At 51.5% G+C, this 24145-nt stretch overlaps 1 protein-coding gene across 1 annotated transcript in view; it reads right to left on the bottom strand.

Annotated features, from left to right (window-relative positions):
• CMKLR1 (chemerin chemokine-like receptor 1) overlaps positions 1-22185 on the bottom strand; it is a 41628-nt gene extending 19443 nt beyond the window's left edge. Inside the window, exon 1 of the mRNA XM_052654839.1 lies at positions 21958-22185. The gene's annotated coding sequence lies outside the window, so the exon portion shown is untranslated. The remainder of the gene's footprint in view (positions 1-21957) is intronic.
• Between the last annotated feature and the right edge of the window lie 1960 nt (positions 22186-24145).

The following is a 24145-nucleotide window of genomic DNA, read 5'->3' as shown; positions in this document are numbered from 1 at the left end:
GCAATCTCCCCATTTTCTTAAGGAATTCTTCCTCAGCTCACATGGGCACATTTGCCTCAAAAGCCGTTTCCATGGCAACCGCCAATGCTCCAAGAAAAATCTTGGAATAACAGAAGAGTGGGGACTGGATACACTGAGATGAGTCTTCATGGGAAAAGCCAGGTCACACTGGCCAGTCCCAGGGGCTGAGACCCAACCCTTGCCCCCAATGCCACGGATCCCTTGCACCCAATCCCTAATGCCACAGATAAAATCTGGTCACCATGACAACACTGATTCCCCATCCTTGGGCAATGCCAAGGGGCGGTCAGAGCATACAAGGTACACTCATGCCGGGATGCCAGTGGGAGGCAGTAAGTCCAGGAGCATGGGTGTAGATGGAAGAGCAGACTCTGGGGTCTGATTTTTGGATTCAGAAAGGCATCCTCCACCCAAAACCGGTGTCTGGTAAATCCTGTTGCTGGGCCTCGAAGTCCATCATTGGAATTCTATTTTTAACTCCCCTACAATTAACTGCAATAAAAGTAATGGCCTGGGGGCTGACACCCCTCCCCTCTCCCCCCCCACTCCCCAGCCCCTGCCTTGTCATTCACTGGCTCAGGTTGGTTCAGGGCTAGGTTGTGGGTGTGGAGAGAGGCAGGGAGAAAATGGCTTATGCTAAATGACAGGTTAATGAGACCTCCCAAGGATGCAACTTGACCCCCCTGCCCATCTTCCACTCCAGCAAACCTGAGGAATACACTGAGTGCGCAGCTTAGAGCTCAAACTGACAAAATCTCCCATCCTGTCCCTGTCTTGCTGTGTGATTTTAGGCAAGCATTTTCCCTCTCTAGTCAGGCCGGACAACCAGCCCATCAAACTCAGGCTCTCACGGAGGCCGAATGGTGGAGGGGCTGAGTGCCCAGCTCAGGAGTCAGGTTGCCTGGGTTTAATCTTAGCTGGGGACCAGAGGAGAATCATTTACTTGCCTTGGGCCTTGGTTTCCCCATCGGCAAAGTGGGGGAAAATAGTGACTCCTCTTGCACTGCACTATTCTGGGATTAAATAACTAGACTTCTGGAGAGTGCTCGGCATAGATCCTGGCTGTTGTTATCTCACTACTGATGAAAACAAGGCCACAGGCGTGTACTTGGGGGGCACATGTGTGCGTGATCCTGACGTTTCTGGGCTCCAGGGAGGGGAGGTCAAGGGGAAAAAGCAGCCCAGATCAGGAGGCCAGGTGGAGATAAGCAGCCGAGAGAGGAAGGGAGGGTCCCTGGGTGTGAGCACTGGACTCTGTTCCCCTTGGGCAGCCAGAGGGAGGTCAGTGACCTGCATGAACCCACCCAGGACGGGGCTGCAGGGTTCATGGGAAGCTGAGAGAGGCCTCTCGGGGAACTCAGCACCCACATCCTTCCAAGACAACTTCTCCCTGTGCCCCAGGAGCCCAGTGCCCCAAGCGTGGTGTTCAAGGCCTCCGGGCCTTTGCTCTTGCGAGTCCCTCTGCTGGGGGCCCTCACTCCTCCCAGCCTCAGTACCCCCTCTACACAAAGGCAGGCAGAGCAGCCAGCAAAGAGGTCAGAAGACAGGGAATGATGGTGCTGACAGTACCCAGTGCCTGGCTGGACACTCGGCCTTCCTTATCTCCCCATCATCATCCCCACCCAGGCGGGGAATGCTTATTATCCTTACTCAGCAGGTGCTGAAACTCAGGCTCTGAAAGGAACCAGATCAGGGTCACCAGGCAGCCCCGGTAGAGGCAGGACTTGAACTTGGATCTGTGGGCCTGCAGAGCCTGTGCTCCAGGGCACTCCAGCTGCAGTCCACATGGCTGTTTAAGATGTTCCCCTGTCCTTATCACAGCGCTTCCAAGCACCCTGGGTGGGCTGCCAGGCCTGCAAGGCTGTGACAAGTGTTCATCGCATCCATTCCTCTCCTGGGTCTTTCTGGCTTCCTTGGGTGATGTCCTGGGGTGGGAGGAGCCAAAACCACCCTGAGGCTGGGGTAGGGGGTGGTGATAACGTTAACCCTTACTTGTCGGGCGCCAACTGCATACCCAGTACCTCTACTCAGAGCAAAACTTCAAGGTGGGCATTTTCGTTCCCATTTGGCAGATGTGGAAACTGAGCCACAGCAAAGGAATGCCACCGCCCAAGATCTCACACTTAGGAAGAGGCAGAGGTGAGATTTGATCCTGGGCTGTTCCGAGGCCCACATCTTCAGTCACTGTGACTCTGTGGCCGCCCTTGGTGGCTGGGGGCTCTGCTGTGTGCAAGGCTCTTTGTTCTTGCACCTGCTGACTCCCCCCACCCCCAACCCCCGCCCCATGCACAGGGCAGGCAGGGCACCAGTGTCTCTCACATATCCACTACCCCACCTGAAAGAGCCCTCGGGGACCCTTCACAGCCACGTCTAGCCAAATGCAGTTGCCACCCACCATGCTCCAGGGCAGGTAGGGGGCTGCAGAAGCCCGTCCAGCAGGGAGGACCCCTGAGAGATCCTGGAGCCCCAAGCAGCCCAGGCTGCCAGCACCCACCGCAGGGCCCCTGGGGCACTCAGGCAGACTCTGGCCTCTTGGAATGGCCTGGCTCCAGCCCAGCCAGCTGACAGAAGGGCTGGCCTTGGTGAAGTATTTAACATATACGATCCCACCTTGTTCCCAGGCTCGAAGAGGGGGGTGGGGAGGGAAAGAGAGGAGGAAGGACAGGCTGACCCCGACCCTGACCGCATCACTGTGCCGTCACCTCTTCCCAAGGAGAAACTCAACCTTAACCCAGAAAGGGTCTCCCTGGGAATATTGCTTCCCACCCTTAGCAGGAAAAAACAGACAGCTGAAGTCCAGAGGAAATTCCAGAATCCTATAAGCCATCGCTGGAGAGGCTGGAGCATCAAGGGGTGCCACCCCCACGTTACAGATGAAGGAGAGCAGCCCAGAGCCAAGGAGAGCTTAAGCCTTACAGAGCTGCAGCAAAGCGTGCCAGGGCCAGCTGGGCCCCTGACATCTTGGGTCATGCCTCAGTTTGTTCATCTGCAGAGTGGGCCAATGCCAAGCTTCCTTGGCATCACACATGCAGGGTGTATAGATTGACCAGTCATCCCAATTTGAGGGTGTCCTGAGAAACAGGACTTGTAGTGCTAAAACCAGAACATTCCAGGCAAATCAGGACGAGTAGGCGGCCTTACCTATATAAAAATCCTGGCTCCAACAAGCAAACCTTGTGTCTGTGATGTTTAAAGAAAGTGACTACTTCTGGAGTCAGATAATGTTGCGTTTGTATTCTAGCTCTGCCATCATTAAAAAAAAAGAGAAAACAAACTTTGTTTTAGGTTTTCGTTCGATTAAATTTCACAGATCTTTGCCAGGCACCATGCTAGGTGTGGGGATGCTATAGAGAGAAACGTGGGCAAAAACTGGTGCCCGGTGGAGCTTAGAAAGACGCCAGACATCATCACATAGGCAGCGGGAAGCGGAGCCCTCTTGGTGAGTCACTTGATTTCTGAGACTCGCTTTTACCTTGAAATGGGGGACCCTCCCCTTAGGATCTCCCCTCGGGAGTCACCTGGGCCCTTGAGTTCATCGCTCAGAACCAAATCAACAGAAAAAAGAAATCTCTCCCTGGGTTCTGCTCATAAACCCATTTATGATGGGTTCTGCTACTTTCCAGAGAAGGTCTCCTCTCTCTCTCCTCCCTGACCTCCACAGCAGAACTTCTAGAAAAACCCACCAAGTCATTAGAAAGCTCTTCCTTTTTTTTTTTTTTTTTTTTTTACTAACCTGAACTCCAGCAACCTACCACGTTCCCCTCAAGCCTGGTTCAGCCCCCTAGAGTCACACAGGATAAGCCAGCCACCTCCTTCCCCTGGCAGTGGCCACTTCCTCACTGTAACCTTCCTCTGGACCATTCTTAACCCCTTACCTGCTGACTCCCACCAACTGGAATGGCTGTTTCCCCCGGGGCCAGAGAGGGGGGGTGTTCCACAGGCTGCTTTGACTTGCAGGCTTTTTTCTTTTTTTTTTTTCAAATTATGTGTTTGCTTGTGTCCTGGCTTTTGTAGTTGGTCCAGAAGGGCTGGGGGTCAGGGGTGAAACTCCACAGAGGCTCCCGTATCCAAGGGAACGTGAATTAAGAGTGGGAGTGAAAGGAGGAAGGGAAATGTGGGTGGAGACAGAGAACGGAGCCAGGGCTGAGGGGAAAAATGCAGACGGTAAGTAATGTCCTAAATACTTAGTCTGGGTGGGCCACACAGCAGACGCACCAGATTCCTAGCCTGGAAAAGCAAAATCAGTTACAGGAGTCATGTGCCCCTTGGTTTAAAACAAACGCATGCTGGGGGAAAGCGAAAGCTTCGGGGACCAGGAGCAGAAGGAGCTTTGTCCAGAGGACATGGCAGGATGCACACAGGTCAGCATCCTCGGTGACGAGATGATGGTGGATGCAGCCTTGAGGCTCAGGCTGCCTGAAGCTTCCAAACCAGCTGCCTGGACCCTGCGGCCCTTCCTGTAGGCTGGCAGCTCTGTTCCCAAAGGCCATTAGCAGGAGCCGCTTTCCCCAGACGTGCCAGGAAAGCAGTGACTATTTGCTTTCGTCTAGACACCCAGGGTTCTGCACTGCCGGCCTCATGGGAAGCAATCTCTAGAATGTCTGGGAAAGGGCCTGAACTATGGGGCCCTGAAGGCATTCTCCCCGATGCCATTTCTCTGATGTTTTGATACTCTTGGCACGGCAGTGTGTTAGTCGCTCAGTCGTGTCCGACTCTTTGCAACCCCGCGGACTGTAGCCCACCAGGCTCCTCTGTCCATGGGATTCTCCAGGCAAGAATACTGGAGTGGGTTGCCATTCCCTTCTCCAGGGGATCTTCCCGACCTAGGGATCGAATCCCAGTCTCCCTCACTGCAGGCAGATTCTTTACCATCTGAACCACCAGGGAAGCCCAGCGAGATATTATTTTCTATGACAAAGACTAAACCCAACCATGCTCTTCACCAGCCGGGACAGGCCTGGGACGTCACGACGTGCACGTCCCCGGGCTTGCCTGTCTGTTACCCTGATGTGTAGAAACAGGATTCTGGCAAGGACACTCACAACCCCTAATAGCACAGCTTTTCAGTCATTACTTTCTGCAGAGGAACTCTGGGTCCATTGAGTATCAGCTATCCCTTCTGGAAACACTTCATCGAGGGGTCAGGCATTCAAGGAGTCTCTTGGAATGAGACAGCCAGTGCACTGTGAGACATTGGCGGGACCACCCAAGGCCACGAGGGACCACCAGGAGCACGTCTTAGCCCCTAGGATGCGGTGGTGCTAGAAGGAGGAGTGGATCTTACATCAGCCTTGAACAGGACCCTCTCAGGCTACATTCAAGTGGACCAGAAGGAACCTTCTCCTTGCAACATCGAGGAAGCTGGAGTCAGGTAGAGGACCTAATGTACAATATTACAAGAAATCCATAGACATTAGTGTTTATAATCCTACTTCATAATGCACTTGCTATTAGCCTAATGGGCATCCATGCACAATTCTAATTTGGCCTTTCTAATAGAAATTTTTGACTAGGCAACATGACTCCCTCTAATTGATGACATTCAGAATTATCTAAAATTATAAAAAGATAAGAATGCAAATCCTCATTCCTTACCTGCCACCATCCCCCCAGTCCCTGAAGCACCCAAATCCTATTATTGGTGTCTTCTGTCTCCTTTCAGAGTGTGTGTGTTTGTGTGCATGTTAGTTGCACAGTCGTGTCCAACTCTTTGAGACCCCATAGACTATAGGCTGCCAGGCTTCTCTGTCCATGGGATTCTCCAGGCAAGAATATTGAGATGGGTTGCCATTCCCTTCTCCAGGGGATCTTCCCGACCCAGTGATTGAACGTCGTTCTGCTGCATTGCAGGCAGATTCTTTACCATCTGAGCCCATTCAGAGTATCTTTAAACAAAAACAAACATATATCCTAAGTGCTTCCCTGTTTTGCACAGGTTGGTCTGTTACACACACTATTTGTCATCTTGTCTTTTTCACCCAGCAATGCACCTTGGAGATGATTTTCTATCAGTATGTAAGAAGTACCCATCCTTCTTCATGGCTGCATCGTATTTCATCATTGGATTTGCCATCATTTACTTAACCAGTCTCCTAAGGATGAGCACTCGGCTTGTTTCCAGTCTTTTAATGTTAGAGTTCACCATCATGTATGTGTTACAATAATTATAAGAAATCATTGTGTGTGTGCGCATGTCATTCCTCGCTTGTTCTTCAGAGTGTCTGAGGTTCTGAAATCCTTTTATGATGAGCAAGCAAGTTTTAAGCCCTTGCTTTTCACTAGCTGTTCTGTGCTTTAATCTATCCAAAAAAAAAAAAAAAAAAAAAGATTCAGAGCCATGTAGACTGGGATCAGAAAAGAATTCTGTGGTGTATGAAACTGTCTGCAGAGTGAGGGAGACAGATTTAGCCCCGAGGGCCCCTCAACAACACCGAAGGGTAGAGCCAGACCCTGCAGTTTCTCAGAGAAGAAGGCAGTTAAGCCGGAGGAACCAGGCTACACAGACAACAGGGTCGTGATGGACCAGCCAGATTCCTGGTGTTGACCCGGAGCTCAGAGCCTGGTTCCTAAACCCACGGGAAGCCATTTTCTGGAGCTGGTATGGCAACCTTGACAGCCCCTAGCAGCTGCCAACTTGAAGGTGTTTTCAGGTTTCATTCTGTTTCAAAATAAAGCCAGGATCACACGCCTGGGATGTGGAGAAACCTCTCCCCTCCATGAATTGGCCCTTGCCTTCCCAGCCTCTCAGAAAAGGATCCAAAGTAATTTTCCACCTATTTCTCATGAAGAACGAATCTTGGCGGGCAACAGGGTGCCCACCCCACGCCCAGGCACTCCTCATCTCTCTCTTTGTAGCATTCACATCTTCCCAACTTGGGGCGGGCCCCAAGGGGCTGACAGAGGAGGCTTTGTCTCCCTCCTCCTTTTTCCCCACCCTCCTGCCAAGAACCCTGGCGATGACTTACTGGCGTAGGTTTCCAAGGGCCTCCGCAGTTTGTAGCCACAAGTGGGGACCCTTGAAACTGCTGTGATGCTGAGTCATGGGAACCACCACCATCAGCCCTCAGGATTCTTCCCATCCCTCACTTTGCTCCAGCCTCCCAAGAGCCCTGATACTACCTTCACCTCACAACTGCAGAAACTGAAGCTCAGAGGGGTCAAGAAACTTGCCCAAGGTCACACAGCTAGAAAAGAGAGGAGCCAGAAGGTGATCCCAAAGCCACGGTCAACAGGAGATAGTGAAGTGGGCGGGTTCGAGAGCCAGACCATTCCGGTTCAAATCCCAGTTCTGCCACTTATGACCTATGAGGCGTCTTTGTCACTTAAATTCTCCGTGCCTCAGTTTCTAGATCTATAAAATGGAACAGAAATAGTACATACTCCTCAAAGTTGGTATTAAAACGAAATAAGAGAAGGAATATAAAGCACCCAGAACAAGGCCTGGACCACGTTAAGTTCTCAGTAAATTACCCACCACTATTTCTGCTATTACGGTTGTCAAGTGTGATTACAGTTCTTATGGTGGTATGGCTTGTCCCAGACGTGAATGTGGTCCAGTCATCAGAGAGCATGACTCTACAAAACCTCTTCTCGGAGCTTCTTTCACACTGACGACAGATTACATATTTCTCATTTATACATTCAGGAAACCTCAATGTGCACATAATATCTGCCAGGTACCAGGCAAGCAGCAAGGAAGTAACTCCCCCTCCTAAGAAACCCAAAGCCAGATTCCTCCTCTCTCTGCTCCTCTTTCCATGGCCAGAGTCACAGCTCCTTACTCCACTTGGCCGTCCTCTCCCCAGCTCCCACCTTCCAAGGAAATGAATCAACAACTTGAAATGAGCCCACCCTTCAGGTGGGGCCACACAGACTAGCTCCACTGACCATCCTGCTCCCTCCCCTCCAGCCAGGACACCCTCCTTGCTGCGAAGCATCCATTCATTCAACCCTTCTACAGCAGGAATAGAAGCGAGGCCCAAAAGCTCTATCTTCGTCATATTCAAAAAATAAGCTGATAGACATAAGCACTTATAATTAAGTCAAAATTTTACTGCCATCTCTCAAAGAACCACAAAGAATATTATAATAGGTATTGATGGTGTAAGCCCAGATCACCTTTACGGGCTAGAGGGGGGTGCCCAGCTCACAGCTGCAGAGAGTGCTAAATATCACAGCTCACAGCTGTCCCCTTCTCCCGAGAAATGCCCCCAACTAAGCAGTGAGCTGCTCCTCCCTCACTGCCGTGAGGTATGATTCAGGGTCCAGGGTCCCCTGTTGGGATCAGGCTGAGGCTGGTCTCCACTCAAGACCAGATTCTTGCTGAGCTTCTCACCCTGACAGATCTTTGAATACAAATGCAAGGGTATGCCTCGCCAAGCTCACTCATCAGGATAAATAATACTTTCGTGGCAATATTTAAAAATCAAAACTAATATGTAACCTGCTTGATGAGCAAAATGTCAGAATGTGCAGTCACGATGAGCGCCAACCGGAACAGGGCTGGCCCTGCCTCCCTCTGCTCCCCCAGGTCCCAGCCCTGCCTGAGACACGCCTTGGACGCCTCCTATTCACTGAACCCTCGGGCTCTGCTTCTGGGGCTCCTCCACCCAAGACAGACATCTAAACCAACAAGGACCTACTGGAGAGCAGAGGGAACGCTGCTCAATGTTCCATAGCAGCCTGGATGGGAGGGGAGTTTGGGTGAGAATGGGATACATGTATAAGTGTGGCTGAGTCCCTTGGCTATCCACCTGAAACTAACATGACATTGTTTGTTAATCGGCTATACCCCAATATAAAATTAAAAAGTTTGTTTTTTGTTTTTAATAAAAGATACGTAGCTCAGAAGCCAAGACAAGTCTCTGTCTTTCATTTGTTCTCTCCTGGGTTTCCTCTACTTCAAAAGAGGCTCTGGAGAGCCCCTCAACTCCTCCGCACTCAGCCCGCCTCGCTCCCAGCCGGATCAGGCTCCTGGACCCCTTCTCTGGGTTCTGCTTCTCCTCCCCGTCTTGCGTCTTCTGGTCCATGACCAGCATCTCCCCCTGTCATCTCCTCTTCCCTAGTTCCCTCTCCCCTCGCCTGCTGCCCAGACTCTGAGTCACGAATGGAGCCCTCACATGGCAACCATCGCATCCTGTCGCCCTCATCGGGCACCCACGGCATGCCAGGTTCCTCCTTCCCTCTGCAATCCCCGCTGGCAGCCGGAGCCTTCACCTCCACGCACAGTTTCTCCGTCCCTTCTGGGCGTCCCCCGCTCAGCCTCACTTTGAAGGAGCCCAAGAGACCATCTCAGCTCAAGCGAACTCCAAACTGTGGCATCTCCCGACCCAGTTACATTTCCCAAACGCTTCTGGGACTGTCCCAGAGTTGCCAGCTTTTCATGTTGGCCCAGCAAGGACATGGCAAACAAAACTATCCTTGACCATCCTCACCATTTCAGGAAACAAATGGTACCTAAGACCTATAAAAATCGATGGCACAGGGCCTCACCTTTATAAGATGTAAACACTTTACGAGAAAAACTCACTCTGTTGTCTGTTTTTTCATTTCTCTGCAGGCTGGTTTGAAAACCAGGGCCAGATAACAGGTTCCAGTAGGCTGGGGTTGTCAACGCCATCATTTGACACCCAAGGAAGCTGAGACCTGCATCACAGCTGTGTTCTCGGCCCAAACCTTCGATCTTCCCCCCGAGGGAAACCAAGAAGAAATAAGAGGTCTGGGTTCCAGGCTCAACTCCGCTCCTAAATTTCAGAGAATCTGCACAATTCTCTTCCCCTCCCTGAGCCACGAGCCCACGAATCCTCCAAAGGACCCTGAGCTGGAAGGTGCCCTCTGGTCCAGCATTGAGGATGCGGGGCTCAGACACTGCCAGGCCAAGCTCAGGAGCCAGCGTGGCTGGAGAAACTGGCTGGACACCAGGCCTCTTCCTCTGACGTCACATTTGGGCCTCAGTTTCCTCTTCTGGGATTGCAAGTGCTGCAGTTAAAGCCCTCTGGGTCCAAACTCTGGCTCTGCCCTTATCAGCTGTGTGAACTTGGGCAAGTCACTTAACCTCTCTGTGCCTTTAGTTCCTCATCTATACAGTAGAAAGGCAAGGAAATAGTCTATGAGAGCACCCCTCAGACCTGACGACCCAGGCATTCCCTACCCCAGGTTTCTCTGGATGAGCCATAGTGATGGGGCCTCTCTGTGGGGCTGAACCAAAGATTTCCAAGGGACACAATTCTGGTCTTTAAATGGCCAGGAATATTATGGTGCTGAACACAAAATTCCCATGCCTTTTTTTTTAAACAGTGTGAAGTGAGTGAAGTTGCTTAGTCATGTCAGATTCTTTGCAACCCCATGGACTGTAGCCTGTCAGGCTCCTCTGTCCATGGGATTTTCCCAGGCAAGAATACAGGAGTGGGTTGCCATTTCCTTCTCCAGGGGATCTTCCTGACCCAGGAATCGGACCTGGGTTTCCCACACTGCAAGCAGATTCTTTACCATCTGAGCTACTAAGCAAGTCCCTTTCACAGTGTATGGCCTCAAAATAATTTTGTGTGTTTTAAAAACAAGGCACACAACCTCAGAATAACTCTAGTGAGGATTGGTTTTTCCTGAGGGAAAGAGGGGGCTTCAAGTGAAGGTCCCCAAAGTATCCGGGAGTGGCCCGCTGCTCATGGGGCTCCTGTGTTCATTCCCAGCAGACGGTTAATAAGGGGCCATGGTGTGCTGGGTGCAGGGTGGGCGCCCGGGGTATGTTTCTTGGTCAGCTGGGGCACACTTCCTCTGATCACAGCCAGCTCCCAGAGCAGAGAACCACCCAGCATGCAGCCAGCATCTGGCCTTGAGGACCCTTTTGCCCGGGACGGGGAAGTGCTTGGTTTTGCCCAAAGATCCATCCACTCAAGTTCTGGAAGATGTCGGCTGGCTCAGAGCCCGGGCCACTAAAGAAAGGGGGAAGGAAAAAGGCAGGGACGAGGCAGCCCGCCTTCAGCTCAGCCCCCCACAGTGGCCTGCTCTGCACCCCATACGCTTCCAAACCGCCTAAGGAACCTGAGTGTCTGGGGGTGCCCCCAACCTTTCCCTGTGACATCCCAGGAGAGAAACCAGCCAGTCACCACCACCTCCACCTTCACCCCAGGGGCAAGGATGATGCCCAGAGAGGCCTTTCAGGTGCTTCCAGAACTGCTTGCTGCCCTGGGGGCCAGGACCCCCTCTGAGGTCACCCCCACGTCCATGCAACCACCAGGGATGGAGCTGACAGAGCCCCAGTTTTCTAGAAACGTTTCTCAGCAAGGCACAGCAACCTGCCAAAGCCCCGCAGCAAGAAAGCAGAAAGGCGCTGAACTTGTCACTAAATTTGCCCCGGGGCCACAGACAGCTAGTGACCAAGTCGCAAATGCCACGCATGTACCGAACTCTGGGCCCCAAGCTAAGCATGTCCCTCACATGTCCAACTTCCCCAACCACAGTTTCTTTCCTTTAAACAACCGGTGGCAGGCAGTACCAAAATAATAAAAATTAAAATATTCCCTCCCTAGGTCCATGTTCCTGCAAAGTGTTAGGCGCTCAGTTGTGTCCAACTCTGCGCGACCTCATGGACTGTGGCCCGCCAGGCTCCCCTGTCCATGGGGATTCTTCAGGCAAGAGTACTGGAGTGGGTTGCCACTCCCTCCTCCAACGGATCTTCCCGACCCAGGGATCGAACCCAGGTTGCTTGCGTCTCCTGCATTGGCAGGCAGATCCTTTATCCCCAGCACCACCTGGGAAGCCCATGTTCCCCCAACTCTCCCCCTACAAGGCCTTCAAGGCAGCGTCACCCGCACTTCACAGGTGAGGAAACCGAGGCTGCAGAGCTAGGAAGACGAGAAACTTGAAGCCAAGCGGTCGGATTCCAGAAGCCCCGACCACCACGCCATCCTGCCTCTCCAAACACACCTGGACAGGACGGGCTTCTCCCCCTGGTCTCCCGGCACTGGTTCCAACACACACACAGGGAAGGAAGGCTCCCCGAGTCAGAGGACAGTTTTACCAGTTCAGCAGAAGGGGACGGGACCCCAGGCTCCTCATTCACGTCACAGGACGCAGCCTTGACCACGCTTTAACCACAGCAGCCCGCAGGCTCTGACAGAAAGCCGCAGGCCAGCAGGCAGGCAGGCAGTGTAGACGAGGGGTTGCCAAGATTGCAACACTTACCCCCATCGCCTCCCAAGCTCGCTCCGTTTCTCAGCTCTGCTGATATGCAGCTTTGTCACATTTAAAAAAATAAAAGTCACTGCGACTCTACAAGAAAAGGAAGGAGCAGAGAGGTCCCAGTGGAGGAGTGAGGAAGTCGTAACACAGACGTCCACAGAGCTAACTCAGTCCCTGCCTGTCCTCGCGTCCTTGAAGCCGGGGAGGCTGCCCCATACTGACCCCCTGCAGCATCCCTGACCAGAGCCTCCCCTTCCCTTCACCTGTGTGCAGAGCCTAGGGGTCCACCATGGAGGATGCTCCGTGATGGCTGGAGGCAGCCAGCTCACCAACCCCTCTCCTGCCAGCTGTCATCAGCTGCTGATGCCTCAAGGTGAAGGAGTAGATCCCTTTCGTTTTCAGTGTAATGTCTAGATGAGAACAGGCTTCTGAGGAATGGCACGTGAGATTCATTCATGTGTCGATCGAGCTATGGAAGACATGTGCCTGCTAAGTTGCTTCAGTGGTGTCTGACTCTTTGCAACCCCATGGACTGTAGCCCACCAGGCTCCTCTGTACACGGGGATTCTCCAGACAAGAATACTGGAGTGGGCTGCCATGATCTTCCCGATCCAGGGATCAAACCCAAGTGTCCTGTGGCTCCTGCACTGAAGGCAGATTCTCTACCGCTGAGCCACCAGGGAAGATACATGAGCTAACCCTAATTGGTGTAGGGAGAGTGTGACATCAGTGGAAAGAACTGGAAATCACAGACGAGGAGGGCAGGTGGGCTCTGGACAGAGGACCAGGAAGATAGGAACAGCTCTTGAGGTGTCCAGTCCAACGCAGGCATCGGCAGCCTGACTCCCTTCGTTATGAGCTGTGTGGCCTTAGGAAGCCAATTAACCTCTCTGATCTCAGCCTCTAACTGAGCCTCATCCTTTACAGGAAGAAAAGAAAAAAAAAATAGCTGCTAACAGACTGGGGATTGGAGCAGAAGAGGGTGATTAAAGAAGTCAATCTCATTTCAGAAAGTATTTACAGAGGACCCGCCAGGCACCCCATCTTTAGGGCCCAGAGGTCTTTGCAAGGACCCACTAAGTGCGGGGCCCACTGCTAAGCACTTTACATGGATCATCTCCTTTCGTTCTCACCCCCATGACTCAGGGAAGGACCTGCCATCAGTCTTGTTTACAGGCGAGAGACAGGAGCCGACCTGAGGTCACCCAGCTGGTCCTCAAGGGACTCAGGATGCGAACCCAGGTCTGCCTAACGCCAAACTGAATCGATACTCTGTGAGCCCCACTGAAGGACAGAAGGCCAGGGCCGCTGAGGCTTGCACTGGCTTTTTGCGCAACCAGTAAATGCCTCAGTGGCACTCAAGAATCCGCCTGCAATTCGGGAGACCTGGGTTCGATCCCTGGGTTGGGAAGATCCCCTGGAGAAGGGAACAGCTTCCCACTTCAGTCTTATTGCCTGGAAAATCCCACGGATAGAGGAGCCTGCTGGGCTACAGTCCATGGGGTCGCAAAGAGTTGGACACAACTGAGCGACTTTCACTTTCACTGAGGGTTGGGAGGTGTTCCCAAAGCAGAGAGGGAAGCTGTGAATTGGGGAATGGAAGGGAGGGGTGAGCACCCATAGTCCCTCTGGGCCTCTGTTTCCTCGGCTGTAAAATAGGGCCCTTTGCCCCATCTCCAACTTTTGTGATGAGTGTGCATGATACCAAGAGAGGGACGACTGGTCCCCAAAGAGGATCTGGGCAGCAGGAAGCAGGACTGGGAGAAAGTCCAGCCAAGCCTTGGTGAGTGAAAACTGCCAATCCCTGCAGGCAGTGGAAACGACACGTAAAGCTCTTGGAGGGCTTCCCTGGCGGCTCAGTGGTAAAGAATCTGACTACCAGTGCAGGAGACACAGGTTCGATCCCTGATCCAGGAAGATCTCAAGTGCCGAGGAACAACTAGGCCTGTGCCCCTCAACTACTGAGCCCACGTGCTGTAACTACAGAAGCTCTAGCACCTAAAGCCACCTCAATGAGAAGCCTGCACACCGCAATTAGAGAGCAACCCCCACCACCACAACTAGAGGAAAGCCCGCAGCAATGAGGACCCAGCATAGCTGAAGATAATAAACTTGTTTTTAAAAAACTCTTAGAAAGAGGAACTTTGGGGTGCTGCTGGCTTCCCAGAATATGTGAGCTGCCAGAACGGGGAGAGGCCGAGAATATGGAGCAGACAGGATGCATGGAACAGAGGCCGGCCCAGAGACAGGGAGGAGACCCCAGGCCCCAGGCTGATGGATCCCAGGCCCACCGGGATTCCATGATAGGCAGATAAAGGGCGTCGCCCAGCCAGGCTCTGGGAAGCCACCCTGCCCTTCCCCAGAACCCTGCTTCTGATTTCCCTTCATGTCTGGGAATTTTCACAGGAGATGAGGAAACACAGAGAAAGAGAGGCCCATGTAAGCTGGCCAGGCCCCACCGCCCCCCAGGAAAGGAGGGATGGTGACCTGAGGTCTCCTCCCAGACCCTGCCATGTTTTCAGGCCACACAGCAAGTGGGGGAAGGGAAGCGGGGGTGAGGCTCTGACCCTGGCACCCTCCATCCCTGGCATTTCTAGCCTCTCCTGGCTCAGGACTTCTGGTTCCCAACAGCTCCCCCCGACATCTGAGCCAGGCCCCTTATGTTCGAGCCGTATTTGGTTTTCAGCCCCAACTCTGTACCACTCAGCATCTCACACAAAGCATCCAATGCCCACCCCCACCATGAGGAAAGTCCTTTTATCACTCCCAGTTTACAGTGGTGGAAACTGAGGCTCAGAGAAGTTAAATGTCCTTTCTGAGGTCTCACGGCCAGCGAGGGCAGGAACAGGTTTCAGGACAGGTCCGTGAGCTGGCAGAGTCCTGTTTCTACCCTGGGTGGCCACTCTTTTCTCAATCAAGGGATGTCCTTTTTCTTCCTGGCCCAAATCCCTGATGGCTGAAGAGGCCCCCGTGAGCCACATCTGTCATAACAGAAACTGAGGATTGCTGATGCTCCCAGAAGACCCGCTCTGACGTCAGTCAGCTCTACCCCTGGCAACGGGGACGCAGCAGACCCTTCAATGCCCAGCCTGTTCATCTGGCACCAGCGGGCAGTGGCCCTCTCCCCCAGGAAACACATCCCGTGCCAGCCACAGCTGTCATCCTAAATCACTCTCTTTAACCCTGAAGGAAGGCCCTTGTTTGTCCCAAGCTCGATGCCCACAGGTATCAGCAAGTCCTGGGCAGACTAGGGGAGGAGACCCAACATCCAGTCCAGAAAGCCACCAATGCAGAGAAATATTCTCCCCTCTGAACTGGTTTCTGGGCCAGACAATCCAGGAGATAAATCCACAAACCAACATACCCTTCTGCCAAGCTGGAATTTCAAACTCAATTATCTTGGGATTGTCTGGAATCTTCGATGGTCCAAATGTTTGAGTTTAAGCGCCGAGTTTGGGGAGGGCAAGGTCAGGGGACAATAAGATGCTGTTCCGGTGAAATGGAGGATACTGGACCACCCAGAAAGTTGGATGGGACCTTTGAGGCCCTCCAGAACATCCAGACTGCCTCCGGTCGCTCCCTGCTTCCACCCGCCACACCAGATACCCCACACACGCCAAACCTCCAAACCTCTGCTCATGCATGGCACTCTCCCAGACAGAAATATCTTTCATTTCTGGCCAATTTTCCCTCCAGGCACTCAAGGCCGACTCATCCTTGGAACCAGATCAAATATATGCTCCCATCACCAGACACTGTTTCCTGATTTCCCCAATCAAAGCTACGCCCTCTTTGCTCCTGTGGGAGTCTGCACACTGAATGACTGATGGGAGTGACTTTAGCAATAAGCTCTAGGTTGCAAAGGTGTGGGTGAAACTCTTTGGAGACTTCTGAGCTCCAGAAAGCTGAGATCATAAATGTATATTGTTTGAAGCCACAGTCTGCAGTGGTTGTTATAGCAGCAGCAGCCTCATACACTGACTATCTGAGCTCTTCATTGATTCCACACCCAGGAAATCATAGATTCTGACAAATGTTCGAACAAATCCCAATAACAAGGGATGGGCATGTTTTGAATGTCCCCTGTCCCTAAACACCACCCCAGATCACTGACTGAGCATGGCAGATGTTCTCTCAACAACTCGGATGGGGCGTCCTCTGGTGGTCCAATGGTTAAGACTGTGCCTTCTAATGCGGGAGTTGCCGGTTCGCTCCCTGACTGGGAAACTAAGGTCTCACATGCCTTGGAGCCAAAAAGGACTTCCCCGGTGGCTAATAAAGCAGAAGCAATATTGTCACAAATTCTATACAGACTTTAAAAATGGTCCACATCAAAAAAAATCTTTTAAAAAAATTCTGAGACAAAAGGAAACTGAGACTCAGAGAGGTCATGTGACTTGCCCCAGCTCCTAGAGGTAACTGGTTCCCAGGAGCAGAGCCCGGGTCTACCTGGCTGCACCCCACCAGCCCTCCAGTCTCTCTGACCCATGACCCCCAGCAGGGAAAACTGAGCATCCAATCACCCTACGCCCCCACCTCCTTGCACAAGAGCTGCCCTCAGCGGGATCCCAGGGCTAAGATCAGAGGATCCGAGACATGTCCCCCAAGAAAAGCAGAACCGATTCTGACAGTGTGCCTGAAGAGCAGCTGACCACCACCCCCCCACCCCCTGCTGACTCAGCTGCTGACACTTCCAAGGTTGCCAGAGTGTCTACGGTGGGTGAAGCGCTCCCCTTCCCACCCACCAGAGCCCACAGGGCAAGGCACGAAGCCTGGAGCCTAGCCAAAATGACCTTCCCTGCCCTGGCAACCTGGGGTCACAAGGCACAAGATGCCCACATCAACCCTGACATTTAAAGGCGAATATCAATACCCACTTCCCCAAGAATAAAAATAGAAGTGCCTCCATCAAGCTGGCCGTGTGCTCTGTGCTCCTGTCTGAAAGTGTGTTAGCTGTTCAGTCATGTTCGACTCTTCGGGACCCCGTAGATTGTTGCCCACCAAGCTCCCCTGTGTATGGGATTCTCCGGGCAAGGATACTGGAATGGGTAGCCGTTTCCTTCTCCAGGGGATCTTCCCCACCCAGGCATCGAACCCGGGTCTCCTGCATTGCAGGCAGATTCTTTACCGTCTGAGCCACCAGGGAAGTTCACCAGGAAGTGCTCCTGTATATTCGTATGTGTTTAACCCCCAACAGCCCTAAGAGTATCCCCTCCCTTAGAGATAAGGGCCCAGAGGAGGCAAGAGGTAAAAAGGCAGAGACAGATGTGAATTCTAGAGCCTGAGGCTGCAGAGTCTGTGCCAGCCAGACAGCAGCAACAGGATTAACAAGGCCTCTGGCTTCCACCCAGCGGGGCAAGAAATGCTACTCTCTCTCTATCATGCTTGTGCCAACGTGGCAAAAATATAGAGATTCCAAAAGAGTAAATTAACCTGTCTCCTAATTTTGCCTGAAAAACGCCATGTCCTGGGACTCAGAAGCGGCACAAAGGGACTGCCAAGCTGCACCCCAGGCCCGAGACCTCAGCCAGGGCCACATAGTGAATTCTGGCCTGGGGGCCAGGTCAACACCAGGTCCCTAATATCACCAAGGGACCTTGGGGACGTCACGCCACCAACTGGGACCTCACTTTCCTCAGATCGAATATGGGGGCAAACATAACTACGACCCCCAGCCCCTCCAAAGTTCCACAAAAGCAGGAAGTGCTTTGGGGAGTGCCAGATAAAGAGCATGGGCTCATAAATTTTGCCTGAGTGACTGAAGGACAGTCTTTGTGACCAGCTTGCCTTCCTTCCCCCAAGACCTTCAGAACAGGGACTGAGCCTGACCCATCTTGAGTTCTCGCAAAGATGCAGCTTTCACTCCCCGTGGGTTTTCAGTTCGGTTCCGTTCAGTCGTGTCTGACTGTGCAACGCCATGGACTGCAGCACACCAGGCTTCCCTGTCCATCACCAACTCCTGGAGTTTATTCACAGGAAATCATCCACAAGCACCTACTCCATGCCTGGCCAGGTCAAGGCCTCAGTGACATCTAGGACCCACAGACGGCCTCAGGCTGTGTGCTCGCGTGCCGCCCCCTTCTCTTTTCTCCGGCTGGTGACTGTAGTACTTAGTCGTGCTGGGCTTCCTTGGCCCAAGACACCCACCCAGCTGCCTTCTAATAAGCAAGCTTGGCCCATTCTGGGGATTTGGACCATGATTCCTGCACTTCCACTTTCTTATACCCCACCCTGGGGAAATACAGCCCGAGGTAAACTCTGACCTTTATCGCACACATGCGCTCACACACACTCAGCCTTGTACACATGCACTCCAGTGTGCAGTGGGACCCTAGGACAGGAGTGAGATATTCTGAGTTCAAATCTCAGTTCTTTTGCTTCTGAGTTGTGTGACCCTGGGCAAGTCCGTTACCTCCTGAGCCTCACTTCCTTCATGTGAAAAAAAAAAACATTGCTGTGACTTCCCTGGCAGTCCAGTGGTTGAAACTCTGCACTTCACTGTTGGGGGCATAAGCTCGATCCCTGGTCAGGGAACTAAGACCCCCTCAAAGCCATGCAGCGCAGCCAAAAAAAATTTTTTAATAAAAATATAAAAACATAAACACAAGTGACACACACAAAAATAAGTAAGAATAAAATAAATGGGAATGCTAATCATGAAGCTTCTCCATGAGGGTTGTAGAGAGATTTAATGGGATAGTGGATACAAAAACCTTTGGTTCAGTAAAAGTGCTTAGCTCAATAACATTGTTATTTTTGTTTCCTTTTTCCAGGAGTGAAAGAGAATGGCAGTTGCCCATGTTCCAGGAAAGTCCATGTTTAGGGGCCTGGAATGTAGACATTTACTTGGTTTATTTGATGGGGATTATCTTGAGGATAGGAAAGTATTTCTGGGCCCAACATCACTGCGTTAACTCTAAGATCAACTAACAAAAATTCAGAATTTAGAACCAGAGACTGGAAGGGACCCAAGAGGTCACCGTATTTGTGGGGGAGACAGTGAGCCATCCACAGAAACTCGTTCTCCCTTCCACAGTACACAGCCCTAGGTGGGAAAGAACCACCTTAACCATGAGCCATGTTTCACAGCCTCCTTTGCACCTAGACTGGTTCCCCGACCAGTTCCCACGTGTGGCAGGAAACAGTTAAGAAGCAAACATCCCTCCCCCATGCACTCTTTCCTTGGGGATGATGTCTAAGGGATAGTAGCCAGGTGTGGTGGCTCACTGACTCACTGTGGAAGAGGACCAGGCTCCACTCACAAATGCCTGACTTATAACAAATGTCTGTTTGCCTTGAGCCATTGTACACATTGGGTCTATTTGTTACTGCAACTGTGACCCTGACTAATACAACATTCAACCTCCTTTTTTTCAAATAAGATGCTTAGGGCCAGAGAATGGGCGTACCTTGCCTAAGGTCGCGTAGCAAATTCAACAATGGTTAAAAACGATGGTGTTTTAACAATCTGGAGTAGATTTTCTAGTTTTCAATCTGCCCCCCAGAGCTATGAAGTTTCCTAAAGGCCCTTCAGCAGTGACAGTGAGGTTCAATGAGCTGCCGTCTGGAGTCCTCCACTAGAATAACATCACTTTTATCTGTCTTTAAAGTGCACTTCTCCATGTATTTTCATCGGAGGAAAGCGTTCTGTGGCTTAAAATAATGTCGAAGCCCGCAGGCTGGATGACTACTAATGTGATCTGACTTTCTGTGGTGTGAGACTGAGTTTCGTTTCTTCTCCACCATTGCCTCCTGGCTTTTCCTGCTGACACAGGAGATGCAGACTCGCAGAAGTGCATAGATATTTGCTTAGGAATGAAAAAAAGAAGCTCAGTGTGCGTGCAGCAAAGAACCCAGAAACCTGGGCAAAGGGGAATGATCAAGGATTCCAGCGTGGTGGTTCTCAAGATTGTCAGGGGTGCTGGTTCAAAATGCAGACTCCCACACTCCATCCTCAGGGATTCTAACTCAAAAAAACTGATGCTCATGGTCCCAGGATGGCCCTTTGAGAAGTCCTGAGTCTAATTCAACTCAGTCTAAACCAACAGCAAGAACCACAGGGAAGGTTGATCTTGAAGAGGAGGTTGGGGGTGGCAAAAAAGGAAGCTGGGAGCCGGGCACTTGAACAGAGAGAGAAGACAGACCCGAGACTCGTCCACTTGTTCTCTAGCCTCTCTGAACTACATAGGTCTGAGTGATCAGACTGACAGCAAGGAGCAGGTACTTGAGTAAAATGATGTGCTATTTGCCTGTAATTTTGCCAAACGCTGGTCCAAATGGCTCACCTACTTAAAACATGCTCATCTGAAAGCAGAGGGGGGACTGGGATTTTCAATAGCTAGCACTGGCAAAGGATTCATATCCTTCATATACAAAGAGCTCCTAAACATCAATGAGAAAAAAGACAAACATGCCAGCAAGAGCAAAAAAAAAAAAAAAAATGGGGATGGACTTGAACAGGATAGTCACAAAAGTGAATAACAGGATTGTAGAGGATATTCAGCATGAAGGAACAAATGAAAACTCAAGCAGCCAGATGCTATTCTCCCCTTTCCCATCAGGGAAATTTTAGGAGACAGGTGACAACCAGCGTAGATGAGGCCGTGAGAATATCGCACCCCAATATTGGGCCAGGAGAGTGCAAGCCAGCACAGCCTTCTAGGGCAATGTGGCTAAAAGCCTCGAAAGCCTTAAAAACACACAAACCTTTGAGCCAGCAATTTCACCTTGGGAAAGTTGTCCACAGGACACACAGGCAAAGATGATGTCCTAGGAGTGGCCGCTGCAGCTCTGTTTATAATAATGAAAAAAAAAAGGAAGCAACCACATGGAGGGATGCTTGATAAATCCCAAGCCATCTTCTCCATGCAGCCTTTAAAATGCATATTGGAGGGACGTAGATAATACAGACGAAGGTTCGTGATCCCTGGTTAAGGACAAGGTAGGATACCAAACATGGCCTTCCCTGATGGCACAGACCGTAAAGAATCTGCCTGTAATGCAGGAGACCCAAGTTTGATCCCTGGGTTGGGAAGACCCCCTGGAGAATGGAATGGCTGCCCACTCCAGTATTCTTGCCTGGAGAATTCCTTGGACAGAGGAGACTGGGGGGCTACGGTCCATGGGATCACAAAGAGTGGGACCGGGAGACTAACACTGTCACCATAGGGTACCACACAAGCTGTCAGAAAAGGGTGTGTGTCTCCACATTTAGATGCTCCTACGTGGTGGTACATTGTAGGCACTCCACAAACATCACAGGTTGGTCAGTGAGTCAATGAGTGACACAGAGAGGCACCTGAAGGTTCACCTCTGGGTTAAGAACCCCTCTTTCTTCTCTGTAGCTGAGAGGTAGGACATTCCAGCAGCTTAAAAGGTGGGTTATACAGACTTTCAGCTCCGCACCCCGCTACCCGACTCCACAGCGTTGAGCTGGTGCCTTCCCCAATCTGAATCTCAGTTTCTTCACCTGTAAGACGTGCACAATGAAAGTACCTCCCTTGTAGGCTTGTCAGGAGCATTAACAGAAAAGAAACATAGAGTTCGCTGCTTTTTATAACTATGGTGACCTCGCTGGCTTTTTCCAATTGGCATGCATCACTTTGGAAATCTGAAAATCATAATAGAGCCATTTCCATTTTGACAAAAATTACATTTTACCAAGAGCCAAAGAGCTTCTCTATTACTGTTTCCCACGCCCCCCACCCCTGCAACCTGACTCCTCTGGGCAATCAATGTCAGAGCCAAGCTTGATACCTTTGTGGCTGGTCTTGCCCAGGTCTTCTCTGACTTCAGGTCACTCGAGGTTGTGCAGGAGACGCGTGATCCCCAACTTCTTCCTCGAAGTCACACTGTTCTTTGCCTGGGGCCGTTTGCCCAAGAAAGCAGTTCACCCCCTCATTCATGGGCCCCCCAGAGACCCCAGAGCACAGCACCCCCGGAACATCCTCATCCCCCGGAGGCTCCCAGGGAGACCCCCGGTCTGTCCTGCCCTCTTCGCTCACTGGGGGCTGAATGGGACAGGACTCTGCCAGAGAAACAGCTGGAGGGAGGAGAGAGGGAGGGGCAGGAAACGCGGCTGACCGAGGGCGGGGGCGGCCAGCTGCACGGAGTGGGGGCCTTCTGGGGAGGCTGCCTGTGGCGGGCAGGCGGGCGGCGGCTGGTGGCGAGGTCTGCCCGGGACGACCCGCCTGTCTGGGAGCTGGGAGCGGTGCCCACCGTCTGAGCACAAACCAGGAGCACATGCAGGCCCCAGGGCAGCTGTGGGAAGCGCGTCTGCTCCCAGCAAGAGCCTCCGGAGCTCCAGACAGACTACGCACGAGCGTAGCTGCCTGACGTCCCACTGCCTGTCACCCCCACCCCAGGCCTTTGTGCATGCGACTCCTTCCACCTGGATGCCCTTCCTGCTTCCTGCCCCTATTCGTGGCCTCACGACCTTCTGTTTCCCTTTTTATTTTTTTTTTTTTGGTAAATTAAAATAGCACTGAGGTTTTTTGCAGTATCTAATGAACAAAAATTTAAATGTCCTATAATATTGGATTTTAGCAAATGTTGTTGTAGTGGTTGACTTGCTAAGTTGGGTCCGACTGTTTGCAACCCCATGGACTGTAGCTCGCCAGGCTCCTCTGTCCTTGGAATTTTCCAGGAGAGAATACGTGAGTGGGTTGCCATTTCCTCCTCCAGCAGATCTTCTTGACCCAGGGATCAAACCAGCATCTCCTGCCCCAGCAGGCGGATTCTTTACCACTAAGTCACCAGGGGAAGTCCTTTAGCAAATGTTCAGTTCAGTTCAGTTGCTCAGTTGTGTCCGACTCTTTGCGACCCCATGAATTGCAGCACACCAGGCCTCCTTGTCCAACACCAACTCCTGGAGTTCAAACTCATGTCCATCGAGTCAGTGATGCCATCCAGCCATCTCATCCTCTGCCGTCCCCTTCTCCTCCTGCCCCCAGTCCCGCCCAGCATCAGTCTTTTCCAATGAGTCAACTCTTCTCATGAGGTGGCCAAAGTATTGGAGTTTCAGCTTTAGCATCAGTCCTTCCAAAGAAATCCCAGGGTTGATCTCCTTCAGAATGGACTGGTTGGATCTCCTTGCAGTCCAAGGGACTCTCAAGAGTCTTCTCCAACACCACAGTTCAAAAGCATCAATTCTTCGGCACTCAGCTTTCTTCACAGTCCAACTTTCACATCCATACATGACCACAGGAAAAACCATAGCCTTGACTAGATGGACCTTTGTTGGCAAAGTAATGTCTCTGCTTTTCAATATGCTATCTAGGTTGGTCATAACTTTCCTTCCAAGGAGTAAACGTCTTTTAATTTCATGGCTGCAATCACCATCTGCAGTGATTCTGGAGCCCCAAAAAATAAAGTCAGCCACTCTTTCCACTATTTCCCCATCCATTTCCCATGAAGTGATGGGACAAGATGCCATGATCTTAGTTTTCTGAATGCTGAGCTTTAAGCCAACTTTTTCACTCTCCTCTTTCACTTTCATCAAGAGGCTTTTTAGTTCCTCTTCACTTTCTGCCATAAGGGTGGTATCATTTGCATACCTGAGGTTATTGATATTTCTCCCAGCAATCTTGATTCCAGCTTGTGCTTCTTCCAGCCCAGCGTTTCTCATGATGTACTCTGCATATAAGTTAAATAAGCAGGGTGACAATATACAGCCTTGACATACTCCTTTTCCTATTTGGAACCAGTCTGTTGTTCCATGTCCGGTTCTAAGTGTTGCTTCTTGACCTGCATATAGGTTTCTCAAGAGGCAGGTCAGGTGGTCTGGTATTCCCATCTCTTTCAGAATTTTCCACAGTTTATTGTGATCCACACAGTCAAAGGCTTTGGCATAGTCAATAAAGCAGAAATAGATGTTTTTCTGGAACTCTGTTCATTTGGGAAACAAAAACCTGATCATTGAATGTAGATTCATGTACCATTTCTA

Source organism: Budorcas taxicolor, chromosome 17 (assembly GCF_023091745.1).
Source record: "Budorcas taxicolor isolate Tak-1 chromosome 17, Takin1.1, whole genome shotgun sequence".
Taxonomy (NCBI): Eukaryota; Metazoa; Chordata; class Mammalia; order Artiodactyla; family Bovidae; genus Budorcas; species Budorcas taxicolor.
The sequence above is the reverse complement of the archived record's forward strand: the minus strand, read 5'-3'. Positions and strand labels throughout refer to the sequence as shown.